Here is a 19,870-nt window from a genome sequence, read left to right as displayed (position 1 = left end):
TCATCGTCCGAGAACCACTGTCCAGGCATTTCAAATCGACTAGGATTAAGGATTATGATGGGAGTTCTGATCTTGAGGAACATCTCGCCAGATTTGAAAATATGGCCATGCTGCACTGCTATGTGGACCAAATTAAGTGCAAGGTATTTCTAACCCTCTGGCTGACTCGGCCCAGAGATAGTTCGAAGGGCTGGCATCTCAAATCATCCAATCTTTTGATGATTTCCAAAAGGTATCCTTGCATCAGTTCAGTAGGAGCAAGAAGTACAAGAAGACTGCTTTTCAGTTTATTTGAGGTGAAGCAGAGTCCGGACGAAACTTTGAGAGCGTACATCAAAAAATTCAACCGAGTGGTTTTGGATATCCTGCTTGCGCCCCTAGACGAAAACTAATGTATTCACACAAGGATTGTGGGAGGGAGATTTCTTTCGATCTCTGACAAAAAAGTTGCCCAGAGATTTCGAAGATCTCTTGTCTCGGACAGAAAAATACATCAACATGGAAGAAGCCCAGAGTCAAAAGAGAGAGGCTTTGAAGAGAGTCAGGGGAGATCGGGTTGTCAGGCCCGAGGAAAGAGCCTATAAGAGGGGCAGCTTGGGGCATTTTTCTCATATCCCCCTGAGAGTTGCCCGAGATCGGAAAATTCATGAGTGCATTTGAGACATAGCACAAAATCTGAGTTCAATAGCACGATTATCAAGACCATAAAAAAGAGGGTTCTGTACCCTCCACAAAGAATGCACTCATGACACTAGCGATTGTCGAACTTTGAGGAAAGAATCCAATCGACGTTATGTACCAGAACCTAATACACAAAGTGATATGTCGAGGCAACAAATGACATCTAGGTTACATTTTTTGTCTTGCATATACCACTTCTTATTCCTAGTGAGCAATAGTCATATACTTGTATGGATTTTGTTTTGGGTTTAATTAGGTCCAAGAAGAGGATAAACATACTTTTTGTGATGCTATTTATGAATTTTTTTTATTAACATTGGATGCAAGTATCATGGAGTTTATCTTGTGCAGAGTAAAGTTTGTGTTGCATGATTTTTTGAGTGTACAAGGTATACATGATGAAGAAATTTTAAAAGCAACCATGAAGTCTAGATTTCTTGGAATTTTGTAGCAACTGGATTATAACACCTAAAAGCTAGATTTAAAGCTAAGTATGTTGATAATCTGACTTTTTGTGTTACTAACTTACTAAGCTTTTGTGTTTGTAGCAAAGATTTAAGAACTAATCTTTTTCAAGAAGGGAGTTATGATGAGAACTTGTTCAGACATCATGTGCTAAATCTTGAAAAAGATTTTAAGAAGCTTTGTCGTCTACAATGTAAGCATTTGCTGGTTTGAGAAGATGAAGTTTCAAACATATTCAAGCCATTAAAGAGGTTGAAAGATTATGTTTGGAAGCTTCAAAGTAAAGAATGTCAATGGAAGTGATGTATTTAAGATTAAATGTGCATGTTTCAAAGTCAGATAAGATTCAATGAGCATTCAAAAGAGTCCAGTTACAAGATTGAAGAGCAAAGAAATTTAAAGATGCATTAAGTGGGTTGGTAATTCAATTGTTAGAAGATGTTAAGACAGTGAAGCATTAAATGGGTAGGTGATTCAATTGTTAGAAGATGTTAAAATAGTAAAAGATATGGATCATGATGTCAAGTTTCTCCACGTCCATGTTACTGAAATCGTTTCGGACCATCCAAGCCAATAGGAAATCGAGTGATCCTAGATGTGTTAATTCGGGTGGATCGGGTTGGTGCATAGTACAATTTTAAAATTGCTCGACCCGAACCCGAACCCGACCCGACCAAACTCAACCCAACCTAACCTAAAAACTCCTAACCCGAACACGAATCCGACAAACCCACTCAACCCGATTTTTTTTTACATTTTTTTTTAAAAAATTAAATAATAATAATAATTTAGTTTAAACACAAAATAACAAAAAATCTCTTATATATATGAATTAAATTTAAAATTCTAATGGTAGAAAAATAAAATATATTTACTAAATAAAATAAACAATTATTTAAAGAATAAAAAAATGCACAAAATAATTATTAAATATTGAAATTTACTATATAAATAATAAATATTTTCAGACATACAATAGATAAAAATGTAGGTAATATTTATTAATTATATTTTAAAAAAATTAAAAATTTTGGGTCAACCCGAACCTGACTCAACCCGATCATTTTTTTCGAGTCAGGTATCAGGTCCAACTCGATCTGACCCGAACCCGAAAACCTCAAACCTGATTTTTTTGAGTTGAATCGTGTTGGGTTGGTAAGTTAGGTCTGATTTTGACACCCCTAAATGATCTAGACAAGGGGAGCCCAATTTTTGGGGATTTTTAGTTTCAAGTTTTTTTTAAAATAATTAGTTTTATTTATTTTTATTTAAGTGTACGTACTAGATTGTCAAGATTTCAAATATGTTTGAGTTTCTTGATTAGTTAGGAGTTTTAAATATTACCTATGTTGTAAAAAAGTAAAAATTTATGGTAAAAAGTAAAAATCTCAAACTCTCAAAATTTACCAAACTACACACTTTATAATATTTTAATACTCTACTCAATTGTGAATTTCTTCACAAATGGTGAGGCTATTTATAGAATTTCTTTACAAATAATCCAAAAATAAATTTATCATTACATTCATCATCACATACTAATTTTCAATATTTACAACTCTTATTTTCAACATTCAAATATTCAATACACACATTTTAAATATTATTTTTCAACACTCCCCCTTGTGATGATGATCATAATGATTGTGTTAATTACGTGTTTTTATACTGCCTTGTTAAAAACCTTACTAGGAAAAACCCATTGGGATAAAAACCATAGTAAGAGAAAAAGAGTGCAGTCACGTAAACTCCCCCTCATGTCGACGTGAACAATTCTTCACAAATTTCGTAGATTGCGCATCCCAATATTATATATGTGCTTTCTGAATATTGTCGTAGGAAGTACTTTTGTGAAGAGATCTGATGAGTTTTCACTTGATTGAATGTGACGAACATCAATATATTTATTTTTCTCAAGCTCCTTGGTGAATGCGAAGAACTTAGGAGGAATATGTTTAGTTCTATCGCTTTTTATGTATCCTTCTTTCATTTGAGCAACACATGCAACATTATCTTCATATAGTATCATAGGTTTCTCGTCAAATGATAATCCGCATGAGATTTTCATATGTTGGGTCATTGATTTTAACCACACATATTCACGACTTGCTTCATGTAGTGCAATAATCTCGGCATGATTTTATGAAGTTGTTACGAGCGTTTGTTTCTGTGAACGCCAAGAAATTGTAGTGCCTCCATGAGTAAATATATATCCAATTTGGGAACGTGTCTTGTGTGGATCAGATAAATATTCAGCATCAACATAAACAATTATACTTGGATTAGCATCCTTTAAATATAAAAGTCCCAAGTCTATTGTTCCTCGTAGATAACGGAATATATATTTAATTCCATTCCGGTGTCTCTTTGTTGGATATGCACTAAATCTTGCCAATAAATTTACGGCAAAAGATATATCAAGCCTTGTACAATTTTTAAGATACATAAGGGCACCGATAGCACTTATATGGTACTTATGGACCAAGAATATCTTCATCATCTTCATATGGACGGAATGGATCTTTTTCTATGTTTAATGATCTAACAACTATTGGAATATTTGAAGGATTTGATTTGTCAATATTAAAACGTTTAAGGATCTTTTCTGTATAATTTGTCTGGTAAAAAAATATTCCACATTCTTTTTGTTCAATTTGTAAATCCAGACAATACTTTGTTTTTCCATGATCTTTCATTTCAAATTTTTCTTTCAAGTATGACACAACTTCTTGAATTTCCTTATTTGTTCCAACAGAACATCTAGCGCCCGAGCGGTAGGAAAAGATCGCCCGAGCACCAGTGCACCATAAGTTTACCATTCGGACAGAATGTCTGGCACCCGAGAGGTAGTTTTTGACCGTCCGAGCGCCGCCTGAAATAGGTGGAAAAATAGACACGTATCATTGCCCATGCAATTTGATATATATGGTAAGTTTTACTACGTTTTGATATGATTTGAAAATATGATATTGAAAGAATCAGATATGATTCATATATTGTGTTCTTGAGATATTAGACATCGTATAATCAAAACCGGATTGAAGAACAGATATCACATGAAATTGTTATGATTTTCAGAATGGATTTGATTGAGATTTGATATCAGATTTGTATTGTTATCGATTATGATATCTGTTTATTTGTATTGCGGGGTATATTAAGATTGTGCAGTTATGCCGTTGAAATAGAATTAGATTTAGTACTAATTATATCCAGTCTTGATTTGAGTGGTACATTGATATTATACTCCTCGATATTGTTATTGCTAGATTGATATTGACAGGCTTTGAATTCGAGACTTCGACAGAGTCAGATTGACATAAAGAAAGGTATAAATCAATGTTAACCGGGAGATCGACTCGAGTCATATTGGACTTGGGTTTCCCAAAAACCACATACTTTACTTTATTTCATTGAAGTTTGCAATTCATGAGATTGATATGCTTAGTCTATTGATTTATAGCAAAGCGTGTAAGAGTCATGGGCGGAGATGCCTAGTCATTGGCGGATATGCCAAGTCTGTGGCGTATATGCCAAGACACTGGATGATTGAATTATATCGATGTTGCTTAGGAGTAGATCGACTCCTATTGCTAAGATTCGATATACGTGCCAATGTCCAGGAGCTGGGACCCTTAGATTAGAGATGAGTTGAGTCTGAGATGACGAGTCACTAGTTGAATTACAGATTTATATCGATTCATGTTTTCAGATTTGATACATGTTATTGATGATTGTTTATGCTTTTATATATGTTTTTATATGATTGCATTTATTCATTGTTTATACCGGGATTATATTCTCACCGGAGTTATCCGGCTGTTGTCGTATTTGTATGTGTGCATAACAACAGGTGGGACAGGATCAGGGTCAAGAAGAGGATGAGAGAGGACAAGTTAGCGTGGAGATCCGGATCAGAAGTAGATAGGTTTCAGCACTTGATATATAGTATTGAACCCTAGTTTGATTGTAATATAATAGTACAACACTTGTACTTTATATTGATGTTTATATTAGACTGATTCCATAATGTTCCGCATTTGTATTTAAAAAAAATATTTAGACCCTGTTTATCTTAATTTATTGAATTATTCCCAAGAACGATTAAGAAATGAATTAGCGTCCGGGTCCCCACAGCATCCATCACCGGAGAATACGTTTCTTCATAATCAATTCCAGGATTTTGAGAAAAACCTTGTGCAAAAAGGCGAGCTTTATATCTTACTATTTCATTTTTCTCATTTCGTTTTCGAATAAAAACCCATTTGTATCCAATAGGTTTTACACCTTCAGGTGTAAGGACTATAGGTCCAAAAGCATTACGTTTATTTAGCGAATTTAATTAAACCTGGATGGCATCTTTCCATTTATCTAATCCTGCCGATTTTTACATTCACCAAAAGATTTTGGTTCATGATCTTCATTATCATTTATGATGTCGATTGCATTATAGGAAAATATATCATCAATTTCTTCTATATCTTTTCGGTTCCATTTTTTCCAGTATTAATATAATTCATAGAGATTTAACGATTCTCATCAGTTTGTGGTTCTGATAGAACATTTTCATCATCATGTGTTTCTTCAGGAACATCATTCTCTATTTTGTGATCATCGTGTTTCTGTATGAATTTTCTTTTTCGAGGATTTTTATCCTTGGAACCGACTGGCCTTCCACGCTTCAGGCGTTTAATGATATCATGAGTATCTTCAATTTGTTTCTTCAGAATTTCAATTCGAGCAGGGGCATTTGCAGCATGTATATATGATTTAGTTACCCCTTTTGTGTCTGCAAATGCATCTGGTATTTGATTTGCTATTCTTTGCAAGTGCACAATTTGCTGTATATCTTTTTCACATTGTTTTGTTCTTGGATCTAGATGTAACAATGATGATACATACCATGTAATTTCTTTTTCGATATGTTTCTGTTCTCCCCCTAACATTGGGAAGATTTCCTCATTAAAATGACAATCAGCAAAATATGTTGTGAACACGTTGCCTGTCTGAGGTTCAAGATATCGAATGATTGATGGACTGTGATAACCGATATAAATTCCAATATTTCTTTGAGGTCTCATTTTCTTTCGTTGCGGTGGTGCAATAGGCACATACATCATACATCCAAAAATTCTCAGATGAGAAATGTCTAGTTTTTTACCAAATGCAAGCTGCAATGAGGAGTATTTATGATATGCACTTGGTCTGATGCGAATTAATGCAACATCATGTAAAATTGCATGTCCCCATATAGAAATATGGAGATTTGTTTTCATAATCATTGGTCTAGCAATCATTTGCAGACGTTTAATCAATGATTCAGCTAATCCATTCTGTGTATGTACATGAGCAACATAATGCTCAACAATGATTTCCATAGACATACAATAATCATTGAAAGTCTGGGAAGTAAATTCACCAGCATTATCAAGTCTAATTTTCTTGATTGTATAATCGGGAAATTGATTCCTCAATTTTATTATTTGAGCAAGTAATCTTGCAAATGCAACATTTCGAGTTGACAATAAACATACATGTGACCATCTGTTGGAGGCATCAATCAATACCATAAAGTATCTGAATAGTCCACATAGTGGATGGATTGGTCCACAAATATCACCCTGAATACGTTCAAGAAACATTGGTGATTCAGTTTGGATTTTGGCTGGTGATGGTCTTATAATAAGTTTTCCAAGAGAACATGCTTTACATTGAAATTTATTATTCTGAAAGATCTTCTGGCCTTTCAACGGATGATGACCGTGTGTATTTTCTATAATCCTTTGCATCATTGTTGAACCAGGATGTCCTAATCGATCATGCAAATTGGTTAATATTGAAGAATTATCAACTACCATGTTTGATTCAATGAGACTTATATGTGTATAATGCAATCCAGTAGAGAGCATTGGTGGTTTTTCAATCACATATTTCTTTCCTGATTTATATGTGGTAAGACACATATATTTCTCATTCCCTTCATTCATTGTTTGAGTATCATATCCATGGGAGTATATGTCATTAAAACTCAACATATTTCTTTTCGATTGTGGTTAATACAAAGCATCATTGATAAAAAAACAATTGTACCATTAGGTAACAAAAATTGTACTTTACCGCATCCTTTGATCAAGTTTACAGGACCTGATATTTTATTCACCATTGTTTTTGTTGGTTTTAGTTCCAAGAAATATCTTTTATCTCGAAGAATAGTGTGCGTTACCACTATCAGGTATGCAAACTTCCATGGGATTAGTTCTTTGTTTAGCTTTGTTCATGGCATTTTGCATATTTGAACTTCAAAAATATGCAATGAAAAAAAAAATTACTGACAATACATATGTAAATATAACTCATATCATAATTGTACGATAAAATATTATCATATGAATATATGAAAAATAAATTATTGTACATTTATATTCTACCACTATATTGTTCATTTTCAAAAAAATCATTGAGAAAATCTGCAGCATCAATAAGAATTTCATTTCTATCCCACCGACATATTGATCATTTCCAGAGAAATCATTTAAAAAATCAGCAGCATCAAAATGAGTTGAATCATTCAAACGGACACTGCGTTCAGTGTAGTTGGTCTCTTTTTCTTTCCCCTTTATCGATTCTTTATAGAGCTTGCAAAGGTGCTCGGGGGCTCGACAAATACGAGACCAATGTCCTGGAATGCCGCATCTGAAACAAGAACTTTCAAATCTTTTCGAGTGATTTTCATTAACACTCATGTTCTCATGATGCCTTTTTAGTGGGTGGTTCGTGACGCCCTTTTGAGATGAGTTATAAAAATAACTATCTCGATTGTTTTCAAAACTACGGCCTCGACCACGACCAATTCCACGTCCACGTCCACGACCACGACCTCGATCTCGACCTCCACCTCGACCAAAACCTTGTCTTTGAATTTGATTTTGGTTTCCAGGTTTAAATTCATTTTTACTTATAACATTTACTTCTGGAAATGATATTGATCCAATGGGTCGGGACTGATGATTTCTCATTAGCAACTCGTTGTTCTTTTCCGCCACAAGAAGACATGCGATGAGTTCAGAATATCTTGCAAATCCATGCACTCTATATTGTTGTTGTAGAGTTATATTTGATGCGTTAAACGTGGAAAATGTTTTTTCAAGCATTTCCGATTCTGTAACCTCATGTCCACAAAATTTTAGCTGCGAGATTATTCGATACATCGTTGAATTGTAATCACGGACTTTCTTAAAATCTTGGAATCTTAACATATTCCATTCATCACGGGCGGTCGGAAGTATAACTTCCCTTATATGTTCAAATCATTCTTTTAATTCTTTCCACAGAACCATGAGATCTTTTTCGATGAGATATTCACATTTTAAATCTTCATCAAGATGTCGACGCAAAAATATTATAGCTTTTGCCTTTTCTTGTGATGAAGATATACCATTTTCTTTAATGATCTCGCTTAGACCCATTGACTCAAGATGCATTTCTACATCAAGGGTCCATGGAATATAATTTTTTCCTGTAATATCAATAGCAATGAATTCAAGCTTTGCCAAGTTTGTCATGGTGGTACTAAAAAAATTACGATGCATTTTATTAGTTAATGAATATTTCAATACAAAGTAATGGATAAACAACAAGTACAAGAATTCGTAAAAATAAAGAAAACACACGAGGATGCTATTCTCCAATAAATACAAGACTCGTGAGTATGATAACAAAAATAATTAAAATTACCTTGAAAAAGCCATCTTCTTTTTTCTTCGAAAAATTTGATGAAGAATAATTTTTCGAGAAGAAGAGAAAGTTGGAGTGATTGAATGTGTTCGTGAGATCATATTTATAGGGCAAAAACTAGTCGTTTTGTTACCGTTTATGACTGTTGGTATAAAAAAAATAAAAGCATGTATTTGTATAATTTTATGGTAATAATATGGTGCATATAATATTAGTCATGTTTAAATAATTATGTATATCATATCACATTATTATAATCATGAGGTGTCATAAATTATTGTGTTTAAAAACTTATAGGCTTTTATACTTGTCGTATCCCTTATCGGGAGTGTGGGATGTCGTCTTAACATCCTCTCATGATTTATAACAAGTTTTTGAAAAATTTATTTTTATTATTGTTGCGTGTTTTCTTGATTGCTCGCAAGCGCACGACGTCAAGTTATAGTAAAATGTAATTTTGAGTACAAGTGTCGATCCCACGAGGAATGTATTTCTAAATTTATATTAATGCTTGTAATTAATATAGTCTCGACTTTATTTAGAATAATCAACTGACAGATTTGTTCGTATCAATAACTGAATTGAAAATAAATTTACTTGTAGTACCAAACAGAGTTGAACAATGGAATAAAAGATCTAGAGGTCCGATTTCACGCAACTATCCACCATGTGCTATTTTGTGTAGCTATATTATAATTGTCCTTCTTATTCATTAACCAAGAATTCTATAATCATCTACTCCCTCTCCCGAGTGCTAAGTAGATACTAATTATCTAACAAAAGATTGTAACGTCCCCATCAACAATCTATAATTAAATAACTCAATAAGTACTAAAATCTTTTATTGGCTTCAATAGCACTATATGTCCTCCCGAACTATATAAATACTATCGATGAATTTTTCCCTTTCTTATTTATAAATTCCATTTTCCAAGTGATAATTTATAAACATAAGAATCATTCAAGATATGGCCAATAAAATGAAAGCATTAAGATTGGAAAAATACAAATGAACAAGAAAGGAAACTTATATAGCATAAATCATAAATCCCATCACATGGTTTCTAGTTTTGATCCATCATTCCTCTAGAAATAAAAATTAGTTCATAATAAAAATAACACACAAACACATAAATCTTAAACAAGACATATCAAATAAAAGTGAAAATAAAGAAAGAAGAACTTAGAACAAGAGTTTTGGAGTGTATGAAGTTTTTGTCCAAAAGTGTGCAAGAACTTTGTTGAAGAAGATGAGCTTGATCTTCAATCCTTTGCTTGTAGCCTCCACGCTTGTTCTTGCTCCTCTAATCTGACCTAGATGATGAAAAAGATATCCTTTTATAGTCTAGACAGGATTCCACACGTAGCACACCATTTTCCTCTACTTTTATTCAAAGTCCACAAAGTTTCACAATTTCCGGAATAATGTTGGTGCACGACCGCGGGTGCGGTGCCAGAAGGACCGCGGGTGCGGTGTATGTTCGACAGAATTCCTCTTGTTCAGCGTGTGAGACCGCGGGTGCGGTCCTTGCATGACTGCGGGTGCGGTCGTGCTTCGACTTTGCATCTTCTAATTCATCACTATACTACTCCAAACTCTCATGTCTAAGCTTCCAAACTACAATAAAAAAAACAACAACAAATCAAATAAAACCTGCTCAAGATTCACAAAATTCCAAGTTAAAAACAAGTAATAAAAGTACAATAAATTGAACTTATCAAACTCCCCCAAACATAAGATTTTGCTAGTCCCGAGCAAAACAAAACAAAAACAAACAAACAAACAAGTCATGAAATATTTTAAAGACTTTGGCCTCAAGATAAATTTAAAACCTTTTATGCATTCACAATTCACATCAATTCAAGCCACTTGTTCATCCGGATAAAATCATGTGATTGGTTAATTCTCTAACTTCAAATCTCTTCAACCATGTTTCAAATCATTCTCAATTGATTTCAAATTTTTACAAACACACATCACAAGGTCTTTTTCGGTAAAGATTGGGTTCAAAGCAATATTCATTCAAGAAACGGATACCCAATAAATATTTGATGCAATGATGTGTGTGTAAAATTGATCAAGATTCTTACTCAATGAAAGTGTTTATCAATTGTCCATAAGCTAGATCCTCCCAATCATTCTCCACTAGTATATTGGACAATTATGACTAGGTTAATAGGATTTTAAATGGTTGTAATGTTAGGCATCGGTTAATGGCTACAAATAAAGATTAGGAGTTCAAATAAGGGAGTAAATTGAATTTCATCTCTTTTTTTTTTTTTTAAACTCCACTATTTCTTTTATCTCCATTTTTCTTTATTCATTTCATCTCTTTTTCTCCCCTTTTTCTCCAACTTCATCAATGTAAAATCATTCATTTTTCTTTTGTTTTCTTTTGTAGGAGAATATCACTTGCTTTAATCTTTTGAATTCTTACTCCCTTGAGAAGGTAGGAAATAATTGTATAAGATATTCAAAAGGTTGGTAATTGTGGGATACTTGAAAAAAATATTCAAATGGGGGTCTTTTACACATATTTACGTGTGCCATTCAAATTCATATAAGCTCAAAGAGGTGAAAAATGATAAATTAATTTTATTTGGTAGCTTGAGAGGCTTAATCGATCCAAAAATCACCTAAATCATTCCTAAATCATAATTTGTCCGTATTTCGCCTCGAGTGATGTTTGGATAGTTCTAGACAAAATCTCAATTCACCAACACAGAGTAGAATCTAATCCTCGTGAAAATGGTGTCTCAATGCATCAACCAAATACATATATATTCAAAAAGAAAAGTGCTTGGCTTCCAAGGAATTTCAAAAACACAATTATTTGTTCATATTGGCTCAAAAGGGCTTCAAATGAATGTTTATGAACAATATAAATGGCCCAAATAAAATCAAAGATTGCCTCAATCATTTATGTGTTTGCAAAAAATTTATTTCAATATCCAATGAAAATCACAAAGTTTTATAGAAATTATAAGTCTCAAACTTACCAATTCTCATGATTATTCTCTAAATTTTTCAAATTGATCGATTAACATGAATATAATGCATGACCTTTCTTTTCAATTCAAAAAAAAATTTTCATCATTGGCCAATTCGAAATAAAAATTTCATGACTAAAAACACACAAAATAACCTAAATAAATAAACACACCAAATAAAATAAAATAAAAAAAAAATTAAACACACCAAATAAAATAAACTAAATCTCCCCCAAACTTAAACATGTGCATCGTCCTCGATGTAAATAAGCATGATAAATAGGAGATTACACATACACTGGGCAACGACCGTCAGTGGTCATTGCCATCATCCTCATCTTCGTCGTCGTGGGGTGGTTGGAACTCCGGCGGGTGGTAAACGGGTGGCCACTGTGGAGGAGTGGAAATGGATGACCAGAAGTGGAAGCAGATGGAAATTGCTGAGCCAACACCGATGTGAAATCCATCATGTACCCCATGAATGTATCGGTTCTATACCGAAACACATCCATCTCTTGGCGTTGAATTCCCTTTCAGCTCTACGTGCTGCAGCTTGGTCATTTCTGACTCCCCCAAATGGTTGAATAACCAAAATTTCATTCTTTGGCTTCAACAACTCTTCATTCGTAGCCCAAGTAACTCCCGCATGTTGGCATAAAACAGTGATGAGAGAGGGGTGGAGAAGTTCACTCGGAGAGTTACCTCTTGCATAGTCGAGAATCGAATTCTGAAGCAATTGACCTAGATCAATTGTCTTCCCTGTCATAATGCAAAAAATGAGGATGGCCCTCTCCTTGATGACAGTAGTGGTGTGTTCGGTAGGCTTGATCCTAGCAGAAATGAATGAATACCAATGTTTCGCAACAGTCTTCAGATCAGACTTTGCTAGGCTCAAGTGCACATCGTCCCTCATTCTCCATTCGGCTCCCTGTATACAAATTGTTTGAAGAATACTGTTATAATCAACATGCTCGTTCCTGTATTCTTCATATTCGTCGTGCATGATTGCAGGGATACCATATAACGTGTTAATTGTATGTGCATCAAAGGCTACCCATTTTCCTCGCACAAACACCGTCAGTCGATCATACCTAACCTTGAGGTTAGCATAGAACTCTCTCACCAATGAAATGACAGCATCTTGTGGCTGCCTGCCAAATTCTTCCCACTGCCGAGCCCTAAGCATTTGTCCAATTTCAGTATGAGGGGCACTAAGATCAAATCCCCTTTCTTTTATAATGCTTCTATTCAAAATCTTGCCATATTGCTCCTCCGCCTTCTCATCATAAAACCGACTTGCATCATAATTCACAGTTGATGAGGATGATGCACCTTAGATTGTTTTATTCTTGGAGGCATTGTATCAAACACCTTTCAAACAACAACTTCACTTCAACCCACTTCTCAAAATACAAGGATTCTTGCACTCCCCCAAACTACTACTCACAATATCCACAACTCAACAATGTACACAACAATCAATCACAATATCCCCAAAATTAAGAATGTGCTTCACCAAATGAATTTTTCTTCCAAAGCAACTATCACCAACAATTTTCGAATTTATCAACAAATTTGCAATGAATTTGCTCACCTTGGGTGTGTTGAATTGTTTCTTAAAGAACAAAAACAAAGTTTTGTTCAAATTCTTGAAGAAATATTCGAGCCCCTTTTCAACCCTAGGTTTTATGTTGAATTTGGTGGAAAGGAATGTGATTTTTTTGATGGAATGAGTGAAGCTATGTAGTTTGTAGTGGTGAATTTGTTGAAGGAATAACAAAAATTAGTGGAAAAAATGTCTTCTTGAGTAGGGATTTCGAAATGGAGATGGGTTTTCTTGAGTGTTGTTCTTCGAAAATGTGTGTTTCTGCCCGATTCTGCTTTAAAAAGGTGCGACCGTGGGTGCGGTCTTATAAGCACCGCGGGTGCGGTATAAGTTCGGGGCTGCAGCACATTTTTCATTTTAATTGACCGCGGGTGCGATGTTATGTGTACCGCGGGAGCGGTGATTCTTCGGGCTGTGCAGCGCGGGTGCGGCGTGTGTAAGACCGCGGGTGCGGTACATGTTCGGCATTTCATGCATTTGTTCAACACTGCAAGACCGCGGGTGCGGTTGTGTTAGCACCGCGGGTGCGGTGGTGCTTCGGCACACCTAGCGCAGGGGCGGTGTCTTTGTACCGCTGGTGCACTTCATGCTTCGAATTTTCTTCTCAAATTTTCAGTCCTGAAAAGAAAACAATTGGGATTCATTAAATTTGGGAAGATATAAGCACTCATTATATCAAAAATACACTACAAAAATAACATGATACAAAAATAAAATCAACACCGAAATCAAAATGCAAATGAAAAACAAAAATTTGGGTTGCCTCCCAATAAGCGCTTGGTTTAACGTCATCAGCCTGACTACCATCAGTCTATATCAAGTTGATCCGCCCAAAGGAATGTTGTCAAGGTGCCTTACTTTCATTTCCATAGTATGGCTTAACTCTTTGCCCGTTCACCTTGAAAGTCCTCACATCACTGCATTTTAGCTCGATCGCTCCATGAGGATACACTGTCTCCACCAAAAATGGACCTGACTAACGCGATTTCAACTTACCAGGAAACAATCTCAGTCGAGAATTGAATAGTAACACCTGTTGTCCTGGTTCGAAGTCTCGTTGAAGAATCTGCTTGTTATGCCATTTCTTGGTCTTTTCCTTGTATATCTTGGCATTTTCGTAAGCATCATTTCTGAATTCTTCCATCTCATTCAACTGCAACAGTCGTTGCTCTCCTGATGCTCCCATATCAAAATTGAGCTTTTTGACAGCCCAAAATGCTTTGTGCTCCACTTCCAAAGGTAGATGGCAAGCTTTCCCAAAGACCAACCTATACGGTGACATCCCAATAGGGGTCTTGTATGCAGTCCTGTACGCCTATAATGCATCATCTAGCTTGATCGCCCAATCCTTCCGGTTTGTCTTCACTGTCTTTTCTAGTATTTGCTTGATCTCCTGGTTGGATATCTCTGCTTGCCCATTAGCTTGCGGGTGGTATGCCAGTGTCACCCTGTGCTTCACATCATACTTGGCCAATAGTGAGTTAAAAATTTTGTTACAGAAATACGTACCTTCATCACTGATAATAGCTCTAGGCGTTCCGAATCTTGTGAAGATGTTCCTGTGGACAAACTTAACAACAACTCGAGCATCATTAGTACTGGTGGCGACTGCTTCCACCCACTTTGACACATAATCATTAGCAAGTAAAATGTAAGATTGACCAAAAGAGGCTGGGAATGGACCCATGAAGTCAATACCCCAGACATCAAAAAGTTCCACCTCCAAAATATTTGTGAGTGATAACTCATGACGTCTAGAAATATTGCCAACTCTTTGACATTTATCACAAGATTTTACTAAGGTATAACTGTCTTTAAATAAATTAGGCCAATAGAAACCTGACTGTAATACCTTAGCTGCTGTTCTAGATGCTCCAAAGTGTCCACCGTAGGGTGATGAATGACACTGCTCTAGGACTGTTCCTGCTTCATCCTCTGCTATACATCGTCTGATTATCTGATCAGCGCATCTCTTGAACAAGAACGGATCGTCCCACAGATAAAACTTGGCATCATGAAGAAATTTCTTCTTTTGATGATAAGTTACATCTGAAGGTAATTCTCCTGCAGCAAGGAAATTAGCTATATCTGCAAACCACGGATGTGTAACACTTACCTTGAAAAGTTGTTCATCTGGAAACGACTCATTGATAACTCCGCCTTCAGTTCTTTCTTCTAGCTCTAATCGTGATAGGTGATCAGCCACCTGGTTCTCACAACCTTTCTTGTCTTTGACCTCAAAGTCAAATTCTTGAAGTAGGAGTATCATCCTATCAACCTGGGCTTTGCATCCTTCTTTGCAAACAAGTAACGAAGAGCTGCATGGTCAGTAAAAACCGTTACCTTTGTACCAATGAGATATGTTCTGAATTTGTCGAATGCAAACATCACTGCTAGCATCTCTTTCTCAGTAGTTGTGTAATTCTGTTGAGCTGCATTAAGTGTACGACTTGCATAGTATATAGCCTTGAACATCTTATCTCGCCTCTGTCCCAATGCTGCTCCCACAGCATAGTCGCTAGCATCGCACATGAGCTCAAAAGGCTCCTTCCAATCATGCACTTTCATAATGGGAGCAGAAATCAGTGCTTTCTTGATCCTGTTAAATGCCTGCAAACAATCATAGTCAAAAATAAATGTTGAATCTTTCTCTAACAAATTACATAAAGGTCTAGTAATTTTAGATAAATCTTTTATATAACGACGATAGAACCCGGCATGTCCCAAGAAACTTCTGATCCCTTTCACATTCTTCGGTGGAGGATGATTTTCAATTGCCAAAACTTTGGCTCTGTCAACTTCTATTCCTTTAGCCGAAATTTTATGCCCAAAGCACAATACCTTCTGGAACCATGAAGTGACATTTTTCCCAATTCAAAACTAAATTCTTCGCCTGACATCTCTGCAAAACAAGCATTAAATTTTGCAAACAGTGATCAAAAGATGAACCGAACACAGAGATATCATCCATAAAAACCTCCATTATTTCCTCGACCATGTCAGAAAATATGGCCATCATACACCTCTGAAAAGTAGCAGGTGCATTGCATAGACCAAATGGCATTCTCCTGAAAGCAAATGTACCGTAGGGGCAAGTGAAGGTAGTCTTCTCCTGATCCTCCGGTGCTATGACAATCTGATTATAACCTGAATAACCATCTAGAAAGCAATAATAATGATAACCACCTACTCTATCAAGCATTTGGTCAATAAATGGAAGTGGGAAGTGATCTTTCCTAGTAGCATCATTCAATTTCCTGTAGTCTATGCATACTCGCCAACCAGTCACTGGACGAGTTGAAATCTATTCATTGCTTTCATTTCTCACTACAGTTACTCCTCCCTTCTTAGGCACTACTTGTACTGGTGAAACCCACGAGCTATCAGATATAGCATAAATAACACCAGCATTTAACAATTTTAATACCTCAGCCCTCACAACCTCTTTCATTGCTGGATTAAGTCTTCTCTGATGATCAACATAGGGTGAATATGATTCCATGCATCAAGATTTTATGCATACAAACAGTAGGACTAATACCTCTTTATATCAGCAATTGTCCATCCCAAAGCAGATTTAAATTCCCTCAACACTCTCAACAATTTCTCTTTTTCAACACAAGTAAGAAAAGAAGAGATAATTACTGGATATGTCGAATTTTCACCTAAAAATGCATAACAAAGATGGCTTGGCAATTCCTTCAATTCAGGAGATGCTTTTGGTACCTCTTTACTTGCATCTTCAAGTAACTCTACATGATGCACATCACTCTTTTCTTTAGGCATTGTATTAAGAGCAAGTAACTCCTCTTGTACATCCCAATCATCTTCATCCAGTGTAGACGCCGATTCCAACAAGCATCTCTACAAGGAATCTTTCGTCAATCTACCTGCACCAACATGAGATACACATGAATCAATTACATCAATACTATTACAAGCACTTACCTCATTTGGTTCTTTGATTGTGTTGTAGATGTTGAACATGGCTTCTTCTCCACCTACTCTCAATGTAAGCTCACCCTTGTGCACATCAATCAAAGCTTTTCCAGTGGCCAAGAATGGCCTTCCAAAGATAAGTGGAGTGTCCTGATCTTCTTCCATATCTAGAATGACAAAGTCAGCAGGAAATATAAATTTGTCTACCTTTACCAGAACATCCTCCACTATACCCCGTGGATATGTAAGTGATCTGTCCGCCAACTGCAGGGTAATAGTGCTAGTCTTCACCTCGCCAAGCTCTAAAGTCCTGTAAATAGAAAAAGACATTAAATTAATACTGGCATCCTAAATCACATAAAGCTTTATTTATTCTAGAACCACCAATAACACAAGGAATAGTAAAACTCCCTGGATCTTTGAGTTTCTGTGGTAATTTCCTTTGAAGTATAGAGCTACACTCTTCTGTCAACTTCACTGTCTCAAACTCATGCAACTTCCTCTTCTTTGACATCACATCTTTGATGAACTTTGCATAGTTTGACATTTGCTCTAAAGCATCAGCAAATGGAATGTTGATGTGAATCTTCTTGAAGATCTCCAAAAATTTGGCAAATTGATCATCCAATTTCTTCTTTTTGAACCTCTGTGGATATGGAAGAATTGACTTGAATACTGGAGGTTGTTCAACTTCAACTTCAGCTTTGGATACCTCAGTTTCAACTTCTTCAACAGTCACCTCATTTTCATCCTTCTCATTGGAATTTTTACCCTCAAGTTCTCTTCCACTTCTCAAAGTTACAGCTTTGCATTGCTCCTTTGGATTCACTTCAGTGTTAATTGGAAATTGACCTTTATTTTGATCTCTCAATGCATTAGCCAATTGACCAATCTGTGTCTCCAATGATTTCATTGTGGCACCCATATTTCTCATGTGAGTTTCCATGCCATCAAGACTAGATTCAGTCCTAGCCATCCTTTTATTAGATTCAACAACAAATGTCCCAACTAAATCCTCAAGTGAAGGTTTACCTTCCCCCTTTGATGTATTGAACCCCGGTGGAGGATTCAACACATTCTTATTATTGGCATATGAAAAATTTTCATGATTTCTCAAACCAAGATGATAAGTGTTAGGGGGAGGGTTACCTCGATATCCTCCGTAGCCACCAAAATTCCTATTGTTGATATAATGAGCCTCATCAGGAATATGTGGTTCTTCAGTAACAACCGATGCATTTTCAACCTCTGATGTACTAGCCTTATTCATTGCTGCAATTTGAGTTGTCAAAGCTGAAACTTGAGCGGTGAGTGATGTAATATGATCTATGGCATAAATTCCAGCTTGCTTCTTTACTCCTGACCTTTCAGACGGCCACTGATAACTGTTAATGGTCATCTGTTCAAGCAAATCATATGCTTGATCGGGTGATTTGGCAAATATTGTGCCACCAGCTGCTGCATCAACAGTGCCTCTTGTTTGTCCATTCAAACCATTGTAAAATAACTCAATCTGTACCCAATCTTCAAAACCATGGTTTGGACATCTCCTCAACAACTCCTTATACCGTTCCCATGCCTCATACAATTGCTCAAAATCAGTCTGCCTAAAAGTACTGATCTCAATTTTCAACTGTGCAGACTTTGCAGGTGGGAAATATTTTGCAAGAAACTTGGTTGCTAAATCCTGCCATGTATACTCCCCAAAGGAAGCGATTGGAGCCATCCTCTTGCTTGGTCCCTAAGAGAAAAAGGAAACAAACGCAATCGAATTATATCATCAGAAACACCATTTATTTTTACCGTGTCAGTAATTTCAAGGATTGTTCTGAGATGTAAATGAGGATCTGCAGTAGCGGCTCCTCCAAACCGATTCTGCTGAACCATGTTTATCAATGCAGGCTTGAGCTCAAAGTTTTTTGCATTAATAGTTCCTCGTGCTATGCCCGAATAATGAGCATTCAGTACCGGCCTAAAATGATCTCTGATGGGTATTGCAGGAGGTGGATTTTCATTATCTCTGTTCTCGGCCATTGCTCGAATCTCTTCTTCTTGCCTTTCTTAATCTTCTTGCGGTTCTTTCGATTTCAGGATCAAAGATAAGCAAGTCGGGATTTTTCGATCTTCGTATGCACTGTCAAACAAAGACAATAAACAAATCAATGTTCAATGTAGTACAATAAAACCAGCTCTAAATTAAAATCTAGACTAATTGGTAACAATACTAATATAAATTCAAATTTGACAATCCCCGGCAATGGCGCCAAAAACTTGTTGCATGTTTTCTTGATTGCTCGCAAGCGCACGACGTCAAGTTATAGTAAAATGTAATTTTTAGTACAAGTGTCGATCCCACGAGGAATGTATTTCTAAATTTATATTAATGCTTGTAATTAATATAGTCTCGACTTTATTTAGAATAATCAACTGACAGATTTTTTCGTATCAATAACT

The sequence above is a fragment of the Primulina eburnea genome, chromosome 10 (genome assembly GCF_022965805.1).
Source record: "Primulina eburnea isolate SZY01 chromosome 10, ASM2296580v1, whole genome shotgun sequence".
Lineage (NCBI taxonomy): Eukaryota > Viridiplantae > Streptophyta > Magnoliopsida > Lamiales > Gesneriaceae > Primulina > Primulina eburnea.
This window is presented reverse-complemented; position numbering follows the sequence as displayed.